This window comes from Neovison vison, chromosome 4, assembly GCF_020171115.1.
Source record: "Neovison vison isolate M4711 chromosome 4, ASM_NN_V1, whole genome shotgun sequence".
In the NCBI taxonomy this organism is placed as follows: domain Eukaryota; kingdom Metazoa; phylum Chordata; class Mammalia; order Carnivora; family Mustelidae; genus Neogale; species Neogale vison.
Genome location: NC_058094.1, coordinates 156,736,857 through 156,759,604, shown reverse-complemented (window position 1 = coordinate 156,759,604; position 22,748 = coordinate 156,736,857). Strand labels below are relative to the sequence as shown.

The 22,748-nt window shown below is 37.6% G+C and overlaps 1 protein-coding gene and 1 pseudogene across 1 annotated transcript in view; both read right to left on the bottom strand.

The window, feature by feature from the left end:
- Window positions 1–22,748, bottom strand: part of ZNF804B (zinc finger protein 804B) — a 516,087-nt gene that overhangs the window by 281,018 nt on the left and 212,321 nt on the right. The window lies entirely within an intron of this gene.
- Window positions 19,134–19,266, bottom strand: LOC122905680 (annotated as a pseudogene).

The following is a 22,748-nucleotide window of genomic DNA, read 5'->3' as shown; positions in this document are numbered from 1 at the left end:
AATCAAATTAATGGCCAAGGGACATTTAATCTGAGATGTGTCAAATTATGAAAGGTGCAATAGGGGAGCAAATTGTTTTGTGAGAGGGAATTAATTAATCAATGGCTGCATGAATTAATCAGTGAACAAATGAAAGGAATTAAAGCAAAAATTAGTAACACAAATAGAGCTTATCATTTCTAGATAAGCGATTTTTTTTTCAGGTTTCTGGGTGGCTGCTCCTACCCATGAAAATGACACTTCTGAAGGCAATACAGATGCTGGCATCACCCAGATATTTTCCACAAAATTTTTAGGAATATATGTCACATGTGAGCATTTGGAAACATCATTCCGATTAGAAATAAAACTTTAGTTCCTATCCACAAACAGGGAATAACTTCCAGGAACCTCTTCGATAAGATTCTGTGGTTCTATCATTAAAAAAATAAAAGGTTATATAGTAATTTAAATAAAACTCCTTGTCTTTTAAAGAAATATTATCATTTTCTTTGAAGCCCTAAATGAGGCTGAGCCGCAGCTAGGAAAATAAGACTTGGGAAATTAACCTAGTTGTGAAATCAATCACATCCCTTATTAACCAAATGTAATGATAACTACAAAATCAGGTGACCACTTTAAACATGTACATGATGATAAACAGTAAAAAAAAAAAGTATATATATATATATATGTATATATACACACACACACATATATATATATCAGTTTAATGGTTGATTAGATTATCCTTCAAGCGCATTCCAAATCTAGTTCTAGTTCTTAGTGAAGCAACCATATTATTAATCATTTTGGATAGTGGCCCCCAGCTCACACTTTAAGCATTCCAAATGTGTATGTGTATCAGTAAAACACATTGCTTTTAAAAAGTAACGCAGGTACAATATAGGAAATACAGCCAGTGGTACTGAATTAGTGTTATATGTTGAGATGGTAGCTATTCTTTTGGTGAGCACAGTGGAATAGACTTGTTGAATCACAATGTTACACACTTGAAACTAATGTCACATTATGTGTCAACTATACTTCCATTTTTTAAAAACATTTTAAAAAGAGTTGGGGTGCCTGGATGAGTCAGTTGGTTAAGCCTCTGACTCTTGATTTTGGTTCAGGTGATGATCTCAGGGTCATGAGATCAAGCTCCACATCAGGCTCCACCCTCAGTGGGGAGTCTGCTTAAGATTCTCTGTCTCCTTCTCCCTCTGGCCCTTCTCCCCTCCATGCACTAGCTTGCTCTCTCTCTCTCTCTCTTTCTCTCTTCCCCTCTCATAACTAAATAAATCTTTTATAAAACAATAAATAAAACAATTTTTTTAAAGACTAAAGAAAAGTTATGCAGAACTTTTTTTTGGCTAAAGTTTCTGCTTTAGTTCCAGTTTGTTAACATACAGTGTAATATTAGTTTTAGATGTGCCAAATAGTGATTCAACACTTCCATACATCACCTGGTACTCTTCACAAGTGCCCTCCTTTTTCACCCATCCCCATCCCCCTTGCCCTCTGGTAACCATCCATTTGTTCTCTCAAGTTAAGAGTCTGTTTCTTAATTTGTCTCTCTTTGCTCGTTTATTTTTGTTTCTCGAATTTCACAGATGAGTGACAGCATATGGTATTTGTCTTTCTCTGACTAACTTATTTTGCTTAGCATTATACTCTCTAGCTCTATCCATATCTTTGCAAATGGCAAGATTTCATTCTTTTTTATGGCTAAGTAATATTCCTCATGCAGAACATTTTAAAGAAAGAATTGTATTCAGTGTACTATAGCATGTTCAGTTTACACACACACACACACACACACTGTCTACCATACCTATCTGTTAAGTCAGAAGGAAGGGAACTACAGATGTGGGTGTCTTCCATCCCAAATGTCATGGTGGCAAGGGCCTTCAATCTGGCTAAGTCTCAATCCCCTCTGTGCTTCATATCTCACTATGTCAAGATTTTCAAATTCCTCTTGAGGTCCTTCACATGTCTTCTACCTACTAGAGTGCTGATGCATTTTATTCCTTGTCATTCTATGTGGTGAATATTTAAAATCATTTAATAAAAAATGTACTTTATAGTTATAAAGTAAATAAAAAATGTGATAGTGGACTCTTTGCATAGATCCCAGAGTTTGAGGTGCTGCCATATGTAAATTGTTATATTTAAATGGTATACTTCAAAACTTCCTATCCAGAGTTATCATCCACAAATACAGCAGAGTGGTTCAAGTAGGCATGGTAAAGGTGATGTTAACAGATGATTAAGGAAAAAAGTGCACTTGAGGGGAATGGATGACTGTGTTCACTAAATTGTGTTGGAAGAATATTCAAGGAGGATTATATATGAGGAGCGATTGCAATCAGGAGCCAGTAAACAAGAACAACAGAAGAGAACACTCTGGGTATGAACACTAGTAACAGAGAGGCTGTTGGTCTGGTGTCTGTACTGTAAAGTGACTCTTCTTTCCTCTTGTCCATGTTTTCTATTCTTTGGAAGGAAGCCACTACACACAGCCCAGACTTCAGGAGTGGGTAGGTGTGTCTCCCCTCTCAGGGGGCTGAATATCTGCATTGATTATTTGGGATTCTCCTGCACAAGGAGATATGTCTATTCTCTCATTTATTTCTTCATTCAGTCATTGATTTGTATCATTATGGACTCATGGATGTTTACTTTGGGTTAGAACCCAATACTATTGGATACATTTTGTTTCTCAAATTATTTCAGTTTTAAAACTTGGGAGCCATTTCAACTGACTCCTGTGTCTCTTTGACATACACCTGCCAATGTGGTATTTTGGGACACTTCCTTTCTGGCATAACAAGGCAGGCACCCCAGGATAATCTCATATATTCCCTCACCAGCCCTAGAATGAGGCAATCATGCATTTCTCTAATGAGCCTTGGTTTCTTTTATTGGGGAATGATATTAGAAATCAAGATACAGGTGCAAAGTGTGCTCATTGCCACTGCTCTGAAAGCCCCTTCAACTGAAAAAACAAGATAATATGTGTGTATGCTAATATGTGAATGTATGAGATATATATATATATATATATATATATATCTTTCCTTGCTCACCTGGAGTTTCCTACTCTAACAGTAAGAAACCTGGCTCCACCATTTGCCACCCATTATTTACTTAATTATTCAATTCTCCAATGATTCACTTTTAAGTTTAGAGCCAGACCCTATTGTTTCTCAAAGTTTTATTATGTTTAAATAACATTAACATATAATTTAAGAAGCTAAATAGAGATATATCTCCTTCATTCTCTCAAGTCCATATCACCAGCAACATATGTTTTAAAAACCAAGCAAGTTCTGCTCTGGAGTTTGCTATTGCCCTCATTTAGTTATATAATCAGTGGGTCCAAAATCACAAACAGGTTGTGTTCTAAGTGTTTGCCTTCCAGTTAGTCATTTAGAACTTGTGGCTTTTCTTTTAGTTAAAACAACTTTATATAATGGTAAGGTTTCTAGGCTAGGCCACGAAGGCCTATTTAGCCCCGAAGATGGTTGTAAGAGTATATATTTTCAAATAAAAATAATAGAAAGTAATATTAGTAAGTAAAAAGATAACACATTAAAACATTTAAGTAAGAAGTAGTGTTGTATTAATCTTAGATATAGATGCTTAGGCAAAGTTGAGAGAGGCTGAAAGTAGCAAGTATATTAGATGCAGAGAAACATCTGTACAGGGGAGAAGCAGCATGGTCACTTCTGAAATTGCTGGAACACACAGGGTGTTTTGTGGTGGATTTTAATGAGCCTGGACAGGCAAGCAGCGACTTAATTATTGGAGGCTTTATATGCCATGGGAAGAAGATTGGCTTCATGTTTAGAAGAATGAGAAGCTAATGAACAATTGTGTGCAAAGGAATGGAATGATCTAGTTTGTGTCTTAAGAACATCACTCTGATGATAATCTTGAGGTGGAGAGGAGAAGGGTGGAAATGGATGCAGGATAAATTAGGAAAATACTGAAATGATGAAAACCCTGGATGAAAGCCTCAAATAATTCAAAAATCCAAGGGCCTTGAGGAAGAGTGGTTAGACGTGAGAGATGACAGACACTTGTACTAATGACTAGTTGCTGTTACTACAGGGAAGGGGGAATGAACCTTTATGGCTTCCCTTTCACTGATTTGAGAGATGAAGAAGTTGGAGTGGGCAACAGTTGGTGCCATTAATCCAGAAGGAGAATCTGGCTGGCAGAGCAGTTTGGAGGGAAATGGAACAAGTACTTTAAAAACATGATTTCCACCAAAAGTAATCTTACCTTTCAGTCATAACTCAAGTATTTTTGTGGTAATTACTAGTGGCAGTGATTTCCTAAGATATCTGAAGGAAAATGGAAAGGAGAGAAGAGTATAGAAGTATTATGGAGAATTCATATGTATTTATAAGAAAAGATTATCAAAGATTTACCTTTATAACTATAAGCAGTGCTACACAGAAGAAGTGAGGTAAAGATAGCAGACACTGGATATCCTTGTAAGGGAGTAAGAAGGTGGGACAGACACCCGTTGAGTCAGCAGACCAGGTTCTAGGCAGGAGGTGGCACTTCAGTACAAGTAGACCATAGTGGGATTTAGAGAGAGTATTGCCCAGGGGAAGAAATGTACAGGGGGTTGTTGCCTCATACAAAATCAAACTTGAGTCAGCGGCGTATTGTTAGCATCGTAGAATAACACCGTTGATCATTTTAGTTGTGATTTCTACTCATAAGGGTTTCCTAGGGATCTCCTTGTGTTATAATTTGATAAAATTAAAGTCTTCCTCACTAGGTAGGTAGTATGTCTATTATATGCTCTCTCCTGCAGTGTATTCGATTTGTGATTTAGACTTCATCATGATGTGTAATAATTATTTTTGTAACAATGGTTCAATTGTCTAACCACTTAATCTCATCTTTGATCTATTTATTTTCCTACTTGGCAATCAAAGATGTTTATGACATCTCCACCCTCCCTCTCTATTTCATTCTCCTATTGCTTCCCACACCTGTGGGTACAGAGTGAATAGAACCAAGCAATAGAAAAACAAGTAATGTGCCAAGATCTCTGTAAATCTGCATCTCTTGAAGGACTAGTCATCACTTAGTACCTATTTTTCTGCCAAGAAACAAAATAAAACAAATGACATTATCAGCAACAAAATCAAACCATCAAGTTCAAACCATCAGTTGTTTCTTCATGTTTATGTTGATTGGTTCAAGTCCAGAAGGCGACACAGAGCCTGAAAATAACTTTCATACTTTGTTTCTTCTCTGTGCAAAAGGGATCCAGAGGAAATTGATGAATAGGGTAAGTTTTTATACACTTCTCCTATGTTAACTTTATTACTCTTGTGAATATGATAAAAATGAATGTGATTACAGAAAGACAAAAAAAAAAAAAAACCCTCAACTTAATGGAATGAGTGTTTTCAAGAAACTGTGATGGCATGAAGGCCTGGCCTGAGGGAGCTCGACATGCGTGGGGCTAGTGAGAAAAGTACTAAAGAGCAGGCACAGGATACAGGTGAGACAGAATGGCAGAAAATGAGTCCAGTAATGTGGGTTGAGATGGACTGTACAAGATCCCGAACATCAAATTAAGGAGTATAGTCTTTGCCCAAGCTCTAAGCACTTGGGAAATGATTTTATACATAATTATTTCACAAGGTCACTTTTTGGGGAGTAGGTAACTGTGTGATTAATGTGGAAAATGAACTAATACTAAATATGGAGAAATGCGTGGGAAAGAGAAGAATTTAAAAAAGGAAACGATGCAGCCAGAGCCAATGACCTGTTTCTCTGAGGCTGGGACAAGCAGGAAAACTGAGGAGATCAGACGTTCCCAACAGTGCGAGAAATTGGCAGGGCCCCGTCCTGTCAGGTTAAACAGTGCACACACTTGGGTGTTGAAACTTCCATCAGACTGGTGGAATTGAACGTAGAGCAAAACATTATGTGTTTTGAAAAATTGTAACTCTCTGACCAATGAGGCATGTGAAGACTTAGAAAGAAATATTTTCATGGTTAAAAAACAACTTTGAGGGGAGCCTGGGTGGCTCAGTTGGTTAAGCAACTGCCTTTGGCTCAGGTCATGATGCTAGGATGCTGGGATGGAGTCCAGTGTCAGGCTCTTTGGTCAGTGGAGAGCCTGCTTCTCCCTCTCCCTCTGCCTGCTATTGTGTCTGCTTGTGCTCTCTCTCTCTGTCAAATAAATAAAGTTAAAAAAAAAAAAAAGCATTGAAAGTCAATGGTGTGCAAGGCCCCTGTTTTCCAAAGCTGATTTTTAAAAAAATTTCCTTTATATGTAATTCCTAATGCATTCTTGATCCAAAGATATTCGTTTATTATTATCTAAAGTAGCTTTTGGAAACACTTGTGAATTGTCTTCAGTTTTCTCATTTTACCATGAAGATTTTTCCCAAACCATAACAGGTCTGTGGACAACCACTGAAATGAGAGCTTTAGGATAAGCAAAACATATAGAATACCCAATGTGATATTTACGGCACATCCCAACAGTGAAGGTCAGATGTTTGGAGTACACTGCCTTCAATGTCAAGGTGTTTTCAGGAGCTTTTTTGGGAAATAGTGTTCTCAGGTTAAAACTGTGGCTTTGCCTTTCTGCTGGCAAAATTTTGGGATACGTTAATTTATCTCTGTGTCACTGCAGTTGTCCTACCTCCAAAATGTGGGTAATAATAGTATCTCCTACTTAGAGTGAGAGCTGGAACTGAGTATTGGGAGCAGTACATCTTCTGGGTAGGAGCTATGTTATTGTTTGCTATTATTATGGGCATTAATATAAGCCTTGGGTCTTATTAGGAAATAGAGCCAGTTTTTGGGCTTTCCTTATCAGCATCTGCTCAGACTAGTATGCCATCTGGCAAGTTGTTTATTTGCTTATTGCTTGTCTCTCCCTACTGTAATGTATGCTCCCCGAGAGTAGAGTTTCATCTGTTTTGTTTGTTGCAGTATTTCTAGCATTTAAAAGAGTGCCTGGAAAATAATAGGTACTCAGTGAACATTTGTTGAATGAATGAATGGATGAATGAATGAATGAATGAATGAATTCTTATTCTAGTGAACCGAAACTAATTCAAGTGTCCTTTCAATGTACTGTGTATTGATACTCCTGGAACTTGAAAATAAACTACAAAGTCTGGGAAAGCAAGGAGACAGGTCTTGGTTGTTGTTGTTTTAAATTTATGATTATTTTCTCAGGGGCATGGGGACAGTGGGAGAGAGTACCTAAGGCAGACTCCCTGCTGAGTATGGAGCCCAAAGCTGGCCCAATCTCAAAACCATGAGACTGTGACCTGAGCTGAAATCATGCGTTAGACACCTAACCAGCTGAGCCACTCAGGCTCTCAGGGGACAGGCTTTTAAAAGAGGAGACCAGGCAATTGCCTAGATGAATGGAAATTTGGGGCCAAAATCTAGAGGGTTTTTGAAAAGCATGGCTGTGTACAATATGGTGGAATGCTCCCTTTCCTAGTTCTTCAAGACACTTTGGTAAAACTCAAATTATTTTTTAAAACACTTTATTTAATTCAATTAGTCAACAAATAGTACATCATTAGTTTCAGATGTAGTATTCAATAATTTATCAGTTGGTGATAACACTTAGTGCTCATCACATCACATCACATGCCCTCCTTAATGTCCCTCATCCAGTTAACCCCACCACTCCAGTCACCTCCCCTCCAGCAACCTTGTTTGTTTCCTATAGTTAAGAGTCTCTCATGGTTTTTCTCCCTCTCTGACAACTTAAATTATTTTAAAAGATTTTGGAAATCCTGCTACATAGTATCTTTGGAGACATGCCCTTGCAGTGCAGGTCATCATGTAACAGTAACATACCTGCTTTTTAATTTTTTTTCTCTGCTGTAGTGTATGATGGGTTTGCATTCAAATTCTGCTTTGAAGTATTCTGTACCATCACTAAATTAAGTATTTAGAAACAGTAACTTTGGATAGGAAGACAGAAGGTCTGTGAGCTTTTAGCCACTTCATAATTTTCTAAGGTTTTGAAAATGTTAGCAAAATTGCTATCCTAAATTTTCTTAAAAATTGGTCAATTTTTGGAATTAAGTATTTAGAATCAAAATGATTGTAAATGTCATGAAATAGTTTAAAAAACAATTTTACTTGCATGTTTTCATGTGTCAAAAGTCATAAAATAAATGCATAACCATCATCTTTGCACATTTAGTGAATATGAAAGAGCTGCTATGAAAATGGGGAAAAATTATAATAATACTGCCATTTCATTTTATATAAATACCCTGTGTCATATTATATTTCAAATTTTTCTGGAATTGAGTTCATTTGGCAGAAGACAGTTAAATAAAATAAATTAATCAGGAAGAGTTAGCATCTGATGAAAGAATTAAATCACTCAGATTTAAAGACATTAACTCAAGCATAGCAAAAATTAAGTGTGAGATAATATTATTTATGATGAATTTCATGTAAGATGAATCAATGAGGCACAGCGGATTTTATCAAGAAACCATAATAGCATAGAAAAATGCTTGTTATAATATTAAGTGAATAAATCAGCTTATACATATATTATATAATCAAAACTGAAAAATCTGCTGAGGGAAAAAAGCCTAGAACAAACACATCTAATATTATATTGACAGTGAAAGCTTTTGAAAGAGAGCCAGATCACTGTTTCCTTACAAATTTTTTTACCTTCATTGCTCAGAATAAATCCTAATTCATTTCATAATAAGAATAAGATAAGTAAATGAATTTTTAAAATGAATAAAAAAGAGCTTTGCTCTTATAATGCCATTGCTTTTCTCAAAACCTTCCATAAGACCTTATATTTCTATTTATACATTACAGAGATGTTCCAGCATGTACGTGAATTTCCATATGCTTGAAAGGAGCAGATGCTTGTTCTGGTTGCTTTATTAGCACTTTTTGGGGAAGCTGGATGGTAAGCTTTGTGTGAATAGTTGGGAGGTGACAGCAATTCCACATTATCTTTAGTGCAGGAAGGAATAACTCTTTTTGGATCACTGACCTTTTTCTTGCTCATTGAATTATGCAGGCCAAGTAGCTAATACAAAGGTAATATTTCATTTTACTAGTTCTGAATTTAATCAACTGTTCTTTTCTTCTTCTTAACTTTTTTACTCTGTTGTTGTCAAAGGTCAGCCTAGCTTCATCCTGACTTTCCCAAACTCTAATCTGATCTTTAAGGATTTGGTAAGTTTAGCAATCTGGCTTAAAATTTTCTTCACTTCAACATTCTTAGGAGGGAAAGCTGATTCAAATGATCTGTAGACTAAGGAATAAACAAATTTACACAAAGAAGCTAGTGTAGTTATGTCATACCTTCTTCCTCGTGGTAATAAAAACATTTAGAAAAACTAAAAGCAATGTTTCCTGTGTTTTGAAAGCATTGGAATTAAATGTCAGATTTCATAATGCAAAAACCATGTGTAAAGAACACCAAAACCCTAAATATTTATAAATTAGCATTTTGTAAGTAATTCAGGCATTCCTTATGCTGTGCTATTTCTTTTTAGGAAAATCGTGGGTCCTTTATAACAATACCAACAATTAAATACAACAAAGAGGGGTACCTGAGTGGCTCAGTGGGTTAAGCCGCTGCCTTCAGCTCAGGTCATGATCTCAGGGTCCTGGGATCGAGTCCCACATCAGGCTCTCTGCTCAGCAGGGAGCCTGCTTCCCTTCCTCTCTCTCTCTCTGCCTACTTCTCTGCCTACTTGTGATCTCTCTCTCTCTGTCAAATAAATAAATAAATAAATCTTTAAAAAAATGCTTAAAAATACAACAAAGAAAATTATCTTAATTTTCACTCTAGAAGTTTAAGAAGTTATTATTTTATGACTAGAATAATCCCTTCACAAATTTCTATGAACTCTGAGAAGTACTCTATGGCTTATTATAAACAAAACAGTTATACAAGCCCCAGTGGTTGGTTTTCTGATTAAAAATAAGAATTGTTGGGGCACCTGGGTGGCTCCTTGGTTAAGCGGCCAGATCTTGATTTCGGCGCAGGTCATGATCTCAACGTCATGATCTCACAGTTGTAAGATGGAGCCCTGCTCAGGGTTCTTGGTAAGTGGGAGTCTGAGATTCTCTCTTTCCCTCTGCCTCTGCCCCTCCCCGCACCGCGCTCATGCTCTCTCAAGCTTTCTCTCTCAAATAAATAAATAAACCTTTTTAAAACAATGTACTTGGGGCACCTGGGTGGCTCAGTGGGTTAAAGCCTCTGCCTTCAGCTCAGGTCATGATCCTGGGGTCCTGGGATCGAGCCCCACATCGGGCTCTCTGCTCAGCAGGGAGCCTGCTTTCCTTCCTCTCTCTCTCTGCCTGCCTCTTTGCCTACTTGTGATCTCTGTCTGTCAAATAAATAAATAAAATCTTTAAAAAAAATAAAACAATGTACTAATCAATTGACTTTGAGTTAGTGAAAAAGAAGATTACACAGTTGTGCCTGAAATAACCACATATGCCATCTCAAAAAAGAGAGTTCCTCTCCTAGTGGCGGCAGAAGAGGGAGTCAGAAAACTTACCCACTGCTGAGACAGGTGGGACCATAAGCTAGAGGTCTGAGAGCAGCTCCTAGACAGCAGGTAGCAACCACAAGGAACTGAATGCTGTCAACAACTTAATGAGCAATTTAAATGAGCCTAGAAGCAGATTCTCTCCCTGAGCCTCTTGGTAAGAGTCCAGCCAGGATGACACTTTGCGAGACCCTGAGCAGAGTACCCAGGAGAGCTCACCCTGATTTCTCATGTACAAATTTAAGAGATAATTAGATGTTGCTTTATGTCACTAAACTTGTGTTAACCTGTTAAGACACCATAGGAAGGTAATACAGACATTTAAATTATTTAAACCAGGATGGGACCTTAAACAAACACGTGATTCTCTCCTCCATCTAAAAGGTAAGGAAAGACTGGTAGGTGGGGCACCGCGTAGCTCAGTTGGTTAAGTGTCCAACTTGGGCTCAGGTCACAATCTAAGATCCTGGGATAGAGTCCAACATCAGCTCCCTGCTCAGCAGGGAATCTGCTTGTCCTCTCCCTCTGCCCCTCCAGTTTAACATAAAAGACTTTATTTTTTAAAAAGGTATTTATTTAACAGACACAAGCAGGCAGAGAGGCAGGCAGAGAGAGAGAGGGGGAAGCAGGCTCCCTGCCCAGCAGAGAGCCCGACACGGGGCTCGATTCCAGGACCCTGGGACCACAACCTGATCGGAAGACAGAGGCTCAACCCACTGAGCTACCCAGGCGCCCCTAAAAGACTTTATTTATTTGAGAGAAAGAATGAGCATGGGGGGATGTGGTGGGAGAGGGAGAGAGAATCTCAAGCAGACTCCGTGCTAAGCTCAAAGCCCCACGCAGAGCTGGATCCCACAACTCTAAGATCATGACCTGAGATGAAACCAAGAGTTGCAGGCTTAATTGACTGCACCACCAAAGCACTCAAATAAATAAAATCTTTTAAAAAAAAGAGAGAGAAGAGAAGAGAAAAGAAAGAAAAGTAAAAAGAAAAACTGGTAGGAGGGAGGTGACCTCTGATTAGGACAGTTAACAGAGCATTATAAAATGGGGAAAAAAGTTATTATTTAGCCACTGATATGAAAAATACTGTCTTAAAGTAATATATGTAAAACCAAGTTTTTGGAAGAAGGATAGGAATTTAGGATTTACTAAGATTCTTTAGTATCATTTAACACATCAATGGCTAGGTATTTTTTTATTATTATTAAGATTTTATTTATTTATCTGACAGAAAGATAGAGAGCACAAGTAGGCAGAGTGGCAGGCAAAGGGAGAGGGAGAAGCAGGCTCTCCACCAAGAAGGGAGCCTGATGCGGGACTCCATCCTACTTTGGGATCATGACCTGAGCGGAAGGCAGCAATCCAACTGACTGAGCCACCCAGGTGCCCCAAAGGCTAGGTCTTATGTTGAACTTTTCCACATAGAGTCTGTTCCTAAAATTGGAATCAGAAAGAAGGAGGAGCCTAAATAGAGAAAGTAAGAGAATAGCCAGGGTTTTATGATCCCTGAGGATTATGGGAGAATGAAGCAGAAGTGGGAGATAAACATTAGGATTCTCATTTTCTTTCTCATTTTAGAGACCTCACTTCAAGGATTCTTTATGTCTAGCTCTTTATTTCATGCTATTAGATGATAGACCCTCATGGGTTGTGGCCAAATCATATGTGAACTTGTAAGTGTGAAATGTTAAAGCAAAAAGCCCTGATATTTAGCACTCTTGACCGATTCTTGATTCCCACATGGTAGAATGGGATCCTAGATCCTCGGAGAGGCTGGCTGAAGATTGTGGCTTAGGGACCTACCAGATAGACTGCCAGGGCAGAGTCAGGTACCCCAGCACAGAGGCTGTGGCATGGATTTCCTACCAAAGGTCATAGAGTCATGCCCATGGGAGCGTCCACATCATCCATTGAGTCTGCTCAAGGAAGCTCCCAGAAGATGACTGACTTCAGTAACAATGGTTGTATACTGCACAAGGAGACCACATCCAAGGGGATCCATTCACATGGTAAATCTGTACATTTACTATGATGATTTTCTGACAGAACAGAAATCAAGTGTCTTAAGGAAGAGATACTTTTATGAACACATATAAAGTCATCATAATTTGCTTCCAAACAAAGTTTGGAAAGGAACATAGCATACTTTTTTCAAAAATATATGAAAATAACTCACAATAATTATTGAATCAAATCTTATGGTTCCCATGATGTATTCAAGGAGCTCATACTTCTACAAGAGATATTCTAATAAATATCAAGACTTGGTAACATTGAAATTATTGGCTACATATTTGTTAAATGAAAAGAATATCTTATATATCTATATACATAATACCATACTAATATTCTTTTTAAATACTAGAAAGGTGAACAACCAAATAATATCAGTTGTAACTGGCTGGAACCATTACAGATGGTGATATAAATCATTCTTTCAGAATATAAATCATTCTTTCCATTTCTCTGAATTTTCCAAATTTGCTATTAATTCATAATAAAAATTAGAAATAGAAGAGAGAGCTATATAGAGAGAGATAGAAATAATTACAAAATTTCTTGTATTATCATCCCAAGATCAGGGAGAGGGAAGAATGAGGAAGAATGAAGGTTCAAGTGACCAGTTTCAGGTTTTCCAGAGATTCCTTTATCAGGCCTCCATTCTGAAAATATCTGTGCTGAAAATATCCATGCTGCTACTTCATTAAACTATTCCAGGTTTTCTCCAATGGTTAATGTTAGCTCTTCTTTGATTTCTCCCCACAAAAGAGCAAAATATAGATTATTTTTAGATATCACTAGGTATCACTCATCAAATGACCACTAGAGACATCAGACTACAGTTATGTCCGTGTTCTAAAAACATCAGGTTAGAGGTCAAACCATATTCTTGATCGTCTTTCTTTCATAGCCTTTCTAAGCCTGCATATACTGTGGCTCTTGAGTGAAACAACAGGAGCTACAGCTCAGACTATTACCTGAGAGTTTAGTTTTGGGAGAATTTTCACAGTTTTCTGTGTCCCTAATGGAGGGACACTAATGTAAAAAGGCCATGATGAGTCCAATGTTTAGTGCTCTCATTTACGGGCAATTCAGGTGGAGGTTGACTCACTCTTGATATGGTCAAAGTCATGTTTCCTTTGAAATTACTGGGTGCAATGATTGGCTACCCTAGAGATACAGTACAACCTAGGGAACTTAAAACTGACTCAGAATCTCTGAAGGCAAGACCTACACATTAGTATTTTGTAAAAGTCCCCCAGGATATTTTAAGATACACCTAAAGTTGGAAATCAATAACTTAATGGGAGCTCAGCTCACATGTATATACACAGAGAGCAGTCTTAATTCTTATTGTATGAACCAATGTTAAAAGATTTCTTCTCTCTCCTCCCCAGGTTTCCTTTAGTCATACCCATATCAATTTTTCTTCTTGCTACAGAGATACCTCCTTTATCTCATGCCATTCTTATTTTCTACAGTTGCAAAAATAACATTTTCAAGGAGATTTCATCAATAGTCAATCAAATTCTAAAGCTCCACATCATCTTGTTGTTGTTTATCAAGAATACTAAAAGTATTATTAAAATAATTCCTTGTAATTGACGTAATTCCTTTTAGCAGATTAGCTATGGACTTCCTACTCCCTTTTTCTGATCTCTGCTTCTTTTGTTATTCTATTAAAGCTCAGCAGTAGCTATTGTTATAATTAAGTATTTATGCTGTATACACATCCGTGAATGCAGAATGCTCTTTGACTATTTGACAATGGTGTTTAAACTGTGTTCTCCCTTATCAAGTATCATTATATGCAAAAGAGAGTAGCAAATCTCTCTCTTGTTGACAAACAATTCAGACAATGACTCTAACCAAGTCCCCACACTTTCAAAGGAACAAACAAAGCTTTGATCTATCCCTGGTGATACTTTATTTTCATTCCTCATCTCATTTGTTTGTCATTAGAATGCATCCTCTCATGATACAGTGATCTTTTCTGTTCTTTTTTTTATGAATGATAAGGTTTTTGGTATGTCCTTACTTTTTAGGCTACAAACGAATTTTGTTTGACAAAGCAATAAAAAATGTGTTCTCATAATGAAATTTAAGCATGAAAAGGGAGACTAATGATTCTTTACAAAGCTAGACTGTTGATGTTTACTATATTCCTATCAGGGGGCATCCAGAAATGTTGGGTTTTTTAAGCAACACAAAGACATATGGACATAGTTGTTTTATTTATGTGCTTGCAGTCCAGTTCAGGAAATTACATTTGAAAATTGTACACTTGAACATTCTAAGAACAATGTAATATAAATTCTACATGAATCAGGCTTTTAGCATATTCATTCTAAAATAGTGGCTGTTGTCATCAGGGTGTGCTTTGATTGCTCTTTGAAGGGAGCTAGAGCTGAAGGATACTTGGGAGGAATTATAAAATGTACTGGTAAGGAAGAAAATGTCATACAAGTTTAACAGTCAAGCAGTTGAAGTCATGTAAGTAACCACCTTAGAGGAAAAGCATGGTGGGTGGGGGATTATATTACCTAGAGCTTTTTGAAAAAAGATTTTGAATAATAGACCCAAAGAAAGGAATGACTTCAGTTTCTTCAAGTTAAGGTATTATCACTATAATTTCAAAAATTGATTTACTTGGAAATGAGACAATTTTTTTTAAAGATTTTATTCATTTGAGAAAGACAGAGAGAGAAAGTGAGCAGGAGGGAAAATCTGAAGCAGACTCCACCCTGAGCTCAGAGCCCGACAAGGGGCTCAATCCACGATTGCAGTATTATGACCTGAGACGAAACCAAGAGTCAGATGCTGAACCGAAGGAACCACCCAGGTGCCCTATTTCTTTTTTAGGTCTAAATATTTAGTAAGTATTCCACTTTGTCCAACTCTGTTCTGCTCTGGGTCCACTTTTCTTTGGGGGGAGGAAATGGGCTTCATGGAATTCCCCAAGATCCAGAATAAGGTTGGGGGTAGAAGAAATGAGAGATAATTAAAGATCCAGACACTGACTGAGATGAGGGCAAAAACAGATTGGTATCTATGGTGAGTCAGAAATGAATAGTAGAGGATGTACAGCAAGTTAAAGGGAATCTAGGGGCAGGGGGCAGACAAAACAGAAACTGATATGGAAGATAACAATGGGGAAGAAAGCAAGCTACAGAACAAAGCAAGGTGAACAATGGACTCTGTTTATGTATTAAGATCCCTGGAATCTTCTCTTATTGGATACATGGTTCTCCGCATATTAGGTGGAAGGAAATGTCCAGCATTTGTGTAGGCAGTGAGCATTCAGCACTTTGGGAAGGTGTTCCATTTAACTTCCTTGGATGAAAAGCTACACACAGCAAAAGCAAGAAAATAAACCAAAAATTACTTGTTTTGGTGGGCAGGAAGGAAGTTTCAGAATTACTAAAAAGAAGGGGAAGCACAAATCATCAGTAGTGACTAGCTCCATTTTGCTCTAAAGAGGTTTGGAGGTATGAGAAGGAATAAATTGACTGAGGGTGTTAGAAAGTAATTACTGTTGCAGTAGGACTAGTAAAGGCAGAAGGAATTTAAGCAATTAGGCCGTCTGTCTTGGCTCTGTCGCTTTGAATATTGCATTAATGTATTTTATGACTATCAGAGCCTTTATGTTTGCCAGAACTTGCATATGCCCTGCCACATTTTATAAATGGAGGACTCAGCCAAAGAAATAAATTATTGGAAATTATATTACCAGTTACATGTGAATATTTGAGGCACAGGATGCATCATTTTGAAGGAATATGTAGGTTTATTGGCTCCTATTAGAAGAAAGTGTATGCTCCCATAATGATATGGTTTACATCTGAATTTACTTCTACTTCCACTCTCTTAATCTTGGCAAGTAGGCAATCAGTTTGTCAATGAGGAAGAGTCAATAGATCACCCATGGAGCTCAGAATATTTTTTTAATGCCAGAAGCTATGTGGTCCCCATACCCATAAAAATCCTGTAGCTCTTCTGATTCTTGCCCCATGGGGAAGACATGTCAATTCATATCTTTCCATTGAAGGAGGTTCTAACTTTTTAGTTTGAATTTTGTGCTTCTTCCTTTTCTGTATCGGTAATTTTCCTAAACCAAAGAAGTAAGGATAACTACCTTCTACACATGAACTAACCATGCAGGAGTTTCTGCTATGTGTTACATGCTGAAAGCCCCGTGAGCAATGGGGGGTCATCAGGTCACCTCTCTGCCCTTCATGTCCTCTTTGCTGTGGCCTGGCATCTCAGGCAAGCAATTCTCTCCTCTAGGCCACAGACTGCTGCCAAGGAGAGTCCATGGGGAGAAAACGTATGGTGAGGGGGTATCTTGAATTTTTAAATAAAAAATAAATTTCTATTTTGAAAAGTTGGTGCTTATTCTGAGATGACATCCATTCTACACTTTATTTGAAAAATAATCCTTCATAAAATGTTAGAACTATTGGGTGCCCCCCCCTTTTATTTTTGCTGGTTAAACAAATACAAATATTGAATGACCTTGCATAGTGACACAAAAATATCCAATTTCCAATATTTTTTGGAAACATGTTAGTCCACTAATCCATATACCAGTAAAACACTACTGCAGACTATAGGACTTATAAAGATATTCAGACATCTCAAGGAACAGTAAAATATAAACATAAGTAATAATAATAAATGTAAATAAATACATATAAGTAAACATAAAATATTATAAACTTAAAGTTCACATCTTGACAGTCAAATGAAAACTGAATGAAGGCAAAGAGTGCCTCTGATAAATTTAAGACCATTTCAACATTAGGGTTAAGTTCAAAGCAGACCATTTATGCATGCTTAAGTAATCCTGAGACTATACATATATTCCCTGTTCTCAAAAGGGTTACCTTCTAACCAGAGAGATGGACAGGAAGTGGATAATTACAATAAAGTTCAAGTGATATATTTAGAAGCATTTCTTAAAGGTTCATAGGAATTTAGAAGAGGAAAATACTGCCTACTTGTATATGGGAAGCATCACAGAAAGCTTGAGTCATTTAGCTCCAGAGAGATGATTTGGAATGTAATAGTCAAGGATTTTTTTCTTTCCATTGACATTATCTATTGCTTTGTACCATTACATGCATCTTGGCCACTAAGGAAGTCAGAGGGGAAAACAGCGACTCAGAAGTCTGGTACAAATATAGAAGAAGGAGCCAAAGTTAGAGTCCCGATGGGACGAATGAATGTGTCTCTATTAAATATTAACCATAAAAATAATAATGATACAACATAGCCAATTATATCCCAGGTCTGAGAACACAACTGAGTTGGCATATCAGGAAAGGACAATAATAGTATTACAATGCATTTAAAAATACTAATATTTGCAGCATGAAGTATTAGACTTCTCCATTAAGAAAAAATGACTGCTTTGTTAAAATATAAATAAATAAATAAATAAGGGACACCTGGGTGACTCAGTGGGTTAAAGCCTCTGCCTTCGGCTCAGGTCATGATCCCAGGATCCTGGGATGGAGCCCCACGTCCGGCTCTCTGCTCTACAGGGAGCCTGCTTCCTCCCCCCTCTCTCTCTGCCTGCCTCTCTGCCTGCTTGTGATCTTGGTCTGTCAAATAAATAAAATCTAAAAAATTCGAGCAGACAGTTTCCAAATAATCAGTAAGAACAAATTCTGCACATCATCGTGCTAGAGGGGAGGCTACATAGTGAGGTGGAAAAGCGTGGACTTGAAAGTCAGACCAAGTTGTCCCTGCATTTAGCTTGCTAGTTACAGTACTTGGGTAAGCTATTTCTCTTTATGTTTCTCATTTGGAAAATATAGATAATAATACCCACTTCACAGTATTTTTGTGATCAAACAAGCCAGTGTATGTGTAACCCAGAACAATAAAATTGCAGTTTTGCCTGAGGTGCCAAGATCTGTGAGATTCAGCACACCAAAATAAGATGCATGACGGAAGAATAAATTTGCAAGGTAGGTGACCAAGAATCAGCTTGAGAAGCCCCTCAGAACTCTCTGAGCCAGATGGAGATTAAAATAAAAAGAGTGTTGGCTTGGGATCCCTGGTGGATCTCTTGGTTAAGCATCTGCCTCCTGATTTCAACTCAGGTCATGATCTCAGGGTTGTGAGATCAAGCCCCACATTGGGCTCTGCACTCACCAGGGAGTCTGCTTGAGATTTTCTCCCTCTTCCTCTGCCCCGCCCTGTCCCCCATGCTCATGTTCACACTCTCTCTGAAACAAATAAACAAATCTTAAGAAAAAAAAAAAAGCATGCTGGCCGATAAAAACATAGTATGAGCCATATATATAATTTTAAATTTTCTAGTAGTCACATTAAAAATAGAAAAAATAGGGCACCTGGGTGGCTGACTGTGTTACGCTTTTGCCTTGGGATCAGATCATGATCTCAGGATCCTGGGATCGAGGACCGCATCAGGCTCTCTGCTCAGCAGGGAGCCTGCTTCCCCTCTCTCTGACTGCCTGCCTCTCTGCCTACCTGTAATCTCTCTCTGTCAAATAAATAAATAAAAATCTTTAAAAAATAAATAAATAAAAAAAATAAAAATAGTAAAAACAAAAAAGTGGAAGTAATTTTAGTATATCTTAACTCTATTATAGTAAGATACTAGTATTTCAATATACAATGAACATAAACATTATAGCAATAATCACGCCTCGGATAAACCTCATTGGCTACGATACTGCCACTGCGCAAAGCTGAACATAAACATTATAAATGTGATATGCTGTGTTTGTTTATACTATGTCTTTGGAATCTGGTGTGTATTCTATAGCTACACAGCACATCTCAGTGCAGGGCACAGTTCAAGTGTTTGAGAACACCATGTGACTACGGCTGGAGTATCAGACAGTGTATGTGTAGCACTTGATTCTCAAGTGGGATTCCTGGACTAGCAGCATAAGCATCGCCACAGAATGGTTAGAAGTGCAAATTCTCAGACTTCATCTCAGAACTGCTGAACCAGAAAGTCTGGAGCTGGGGCCTAGACTTTTGTGTTTTAACAAGCTCTCTAGATGATGACGATGCCCACTAAAGTTGGAACACCACTAGTTTAGAAGAGCACATGCTTCCCAAATGTTAATTTGGACACACCTCATTTGAGGATCTTGTTAAGTGTAGAATTTGATTCAGTGGGTCTCCTATGGGACCAGAGCGACTCCACCTCTAACAAGCTTCCAATAATGTGACTTCTGTTGACCCAGATGACAGCCAGAAAGGTAAGGGATTGAACAGTGGTGTTCAACTCTGGTGCAACTCCCAAGGTTGAGAACCACAGGTCTAGAAAGAGGGTGGGGAGAGATTTATGAGACAGGTTACTAGAGTGGAGAGCTACAAATCCCATCCTTTCCCTGAAGGCAAGTGAGCGTGTTACTTCTTTTACCTAAAGCCTATCAAGAGAGACTTTAAAGGGGACGCCTGGGTGACTCAGTTGGTTAAGTGGCTGCCTTCAGCTCAGGTCATGATCCCAGCATCCTGGGATCGAGTCCCATGTCAGGCTCCTTGCTCAGCAGGAAGCCTGCTTCTGCCTCTGCCTGCCACTCTGTCTGCCTGTGCTCACTCTCTCTGACAAAAGAAAAAAAAAATGTTAAAAAGAAAAAAAAGAGAGAGACTTTAAAGAACACATGAAGACTTCGGGATACTCCACTTAGAGTTTGGATACTCCCACCAATCTGGCATCAGATTCCCATTCTAGACAGTAGAAGTAATAGCAAGGAGTTACTCGGGTAGGAAAGCCGAGGTAGATTGTGTTGTGCTTGGGAATAAGCTTTCTCTTAAGAAAAAGATGGTAGATGGATGCCTGTGTGTTTCCTGTTGTCCAGTGTGAACCCGGAGGAAAGAAGCCCAACCTCCAAACTTTTTAAGTCCTCCCCCAAAGGGTAAATATAAAAAATGCAAGAGGATTTCACAGCAGATCCTGGTTTTCGTGGAGCAGCCAAAACTATAGGCTACTGAAGGGTGGCTGGTCCATGAGGAGACCCAGCCCAGCTCTGGAAGTCCATAATAGCACATATGAGAGAAAGAATCATCTTGAATATCTTACTTTATTCATATAGGACATATGTATTATGTAATATGTATTATTATACATTTGTTTAGTATGTTTAATATTTTTTACAGGCCTAGAGAGTTCAATGAAGAAAAAGCCTGAACCCTTTCCCTTCAGCCCCTGCAATGCATACTGGGAAGGGTCTATCATGGCAGTTAGCCAGTGGGGACAAAGAACAGGAAGAAAGAACCATGTACCCACTCCCACTGCAGGAAGCCCTGGATGGGAGGGAAGACTATGTGATGTTAATCCTTTGTCTTTGAACTATTGTTAGAAATTAGACATTTGAACTCAGAATAGTCCCACAATTGTGATTTAAAGTAAATTCAGGGCTTTATAATTTCTAAGAAATTCAAGAAAAGTCATACACTTGACAGTATTTTCTTACACGAACCAGAGAAGGGGCAATGAGGAATGAAATAATTGTGTCCATATCCTGATGACATTTTATGAGTCTTGCTTGTTTGATATAAAGACTATGTATTGTGTAAAGTCCTATATGCACTATCTTCACATTCCTTTCCCTCAAATAAGCAAATGCTAGATGAAAAAGGAAGCCGATGATCATTAAGTCAATTACAAACACAAGTCAGATCCTAGAAGTAACATTGAGCTTTATCATGGCATCATGAATAGTCAATAAAATACACATTTTCTCCCAAGATCAAGAGAGTAGGTCACTATAGCATGAAAGGCTGTGCAAATTATTTCCTTTGAAGTCTCCTGTTAATAGCACATCTACATTTTGTAGCTTTGAGTCAATAACTACTTCCTTAAAAAAGAAAAAAAAAGCCATTTCAGAGTGCTTTAGTAGAAAACATTGTCTGCTAGGAAATTAATAGCACAATTAAAAAGGTTTGCAGGTCTTACAGATGAATGCTGGTTTTTGATCATAACACATCACCCTCCAGATTTAAAAAAAAAAAAAAAAAGACACACAAGTAAATATATCAGGAATGACCTGTTTTCCCCGAACATATTTCTTGTGGTTTTTAATTGCTACTATTCCATGTCTTGCAAGCTCTGAAGCAAGCCTGTGTGGTGTCATCTATCATGTACTAAACTTTATTCACAAGGGTCCAAGGTCCCTCCCTAGAGAAGATAACTTTACTTTGCTAAAAGACATGATGGATTACAATATGTATAGAAAAACCCGCCACACTATTTCAGTGAATACTTGAAACTGACACCATCTGAGAAACAAGTACTCTGGGAGTACAGAATGGCAGAATGCTCTTCAAGAGAAAAACCTTAAAATACTGATAACTATTTCAATATTCAATCAATAATTTGCATTAATCTCTTGCTAGAGGATATTTATATGTCAGGCATTGTCTTTGGAAGGTATGAATATTTACCTTTTAGAAGTTATTAAGTAAGTCTAGTAAGACCATCTTATATCCCATAATAAGGTCTGGTTATCTTAGCAGTTTATAGAAATCAATCTATAAGTCTATCACTCATAACACTATATTACTGAAATAATCTCCTATCTCCAACATATCTTCCCTTTTTAGTTTAAGATAGGTATATTAGTAGTAAAGTGAATAACAGAAGACTCCGCAGTCTTCAAATATTATTGACATTATCAATCTTAACCAAATATTTTTTAAATTACAATAAATTCCAAAGATGATTAAATTTTGAACTAAAAGCATACTCTTAGATTAGTATCTTATTTTTCAGAAGGATGCTGTATTTTCTGGTTGAATGTGTATTTATGAAAAACTGATAATGAACAGCAGATGTTTTTCTCAATCATACTCTTCCATTAGTATTTCCTAAGTGCCTATGCTATGCCAGACAGGCACTATGTTGGAGTATAGTGGGGTGGGAAGAGAAGGGGTTGAAAAAAAAAGAGTGAAGTTCAGCCTCCTCGACTCAAAAAGCCAACAATCTAGGAAAAGAGTCTGACAAGTAAATACATATTTCACAATAAAGTAAGTTAGGTATTGCTACCAAGAGATGAATAATGGGCTATTTTAATGCAGAGATTGGAACAATTAGCACTGCCTGGAGAAGGTGGAAATAGTTTTTTAAAAAAGCATTTTTTAAAAAGTTGGGGAGAAAAGAGGCTGTACAGGCAGATGAGAGCACATTTGTGGTGTAGAATGACTGAAAAATGGAGCAAA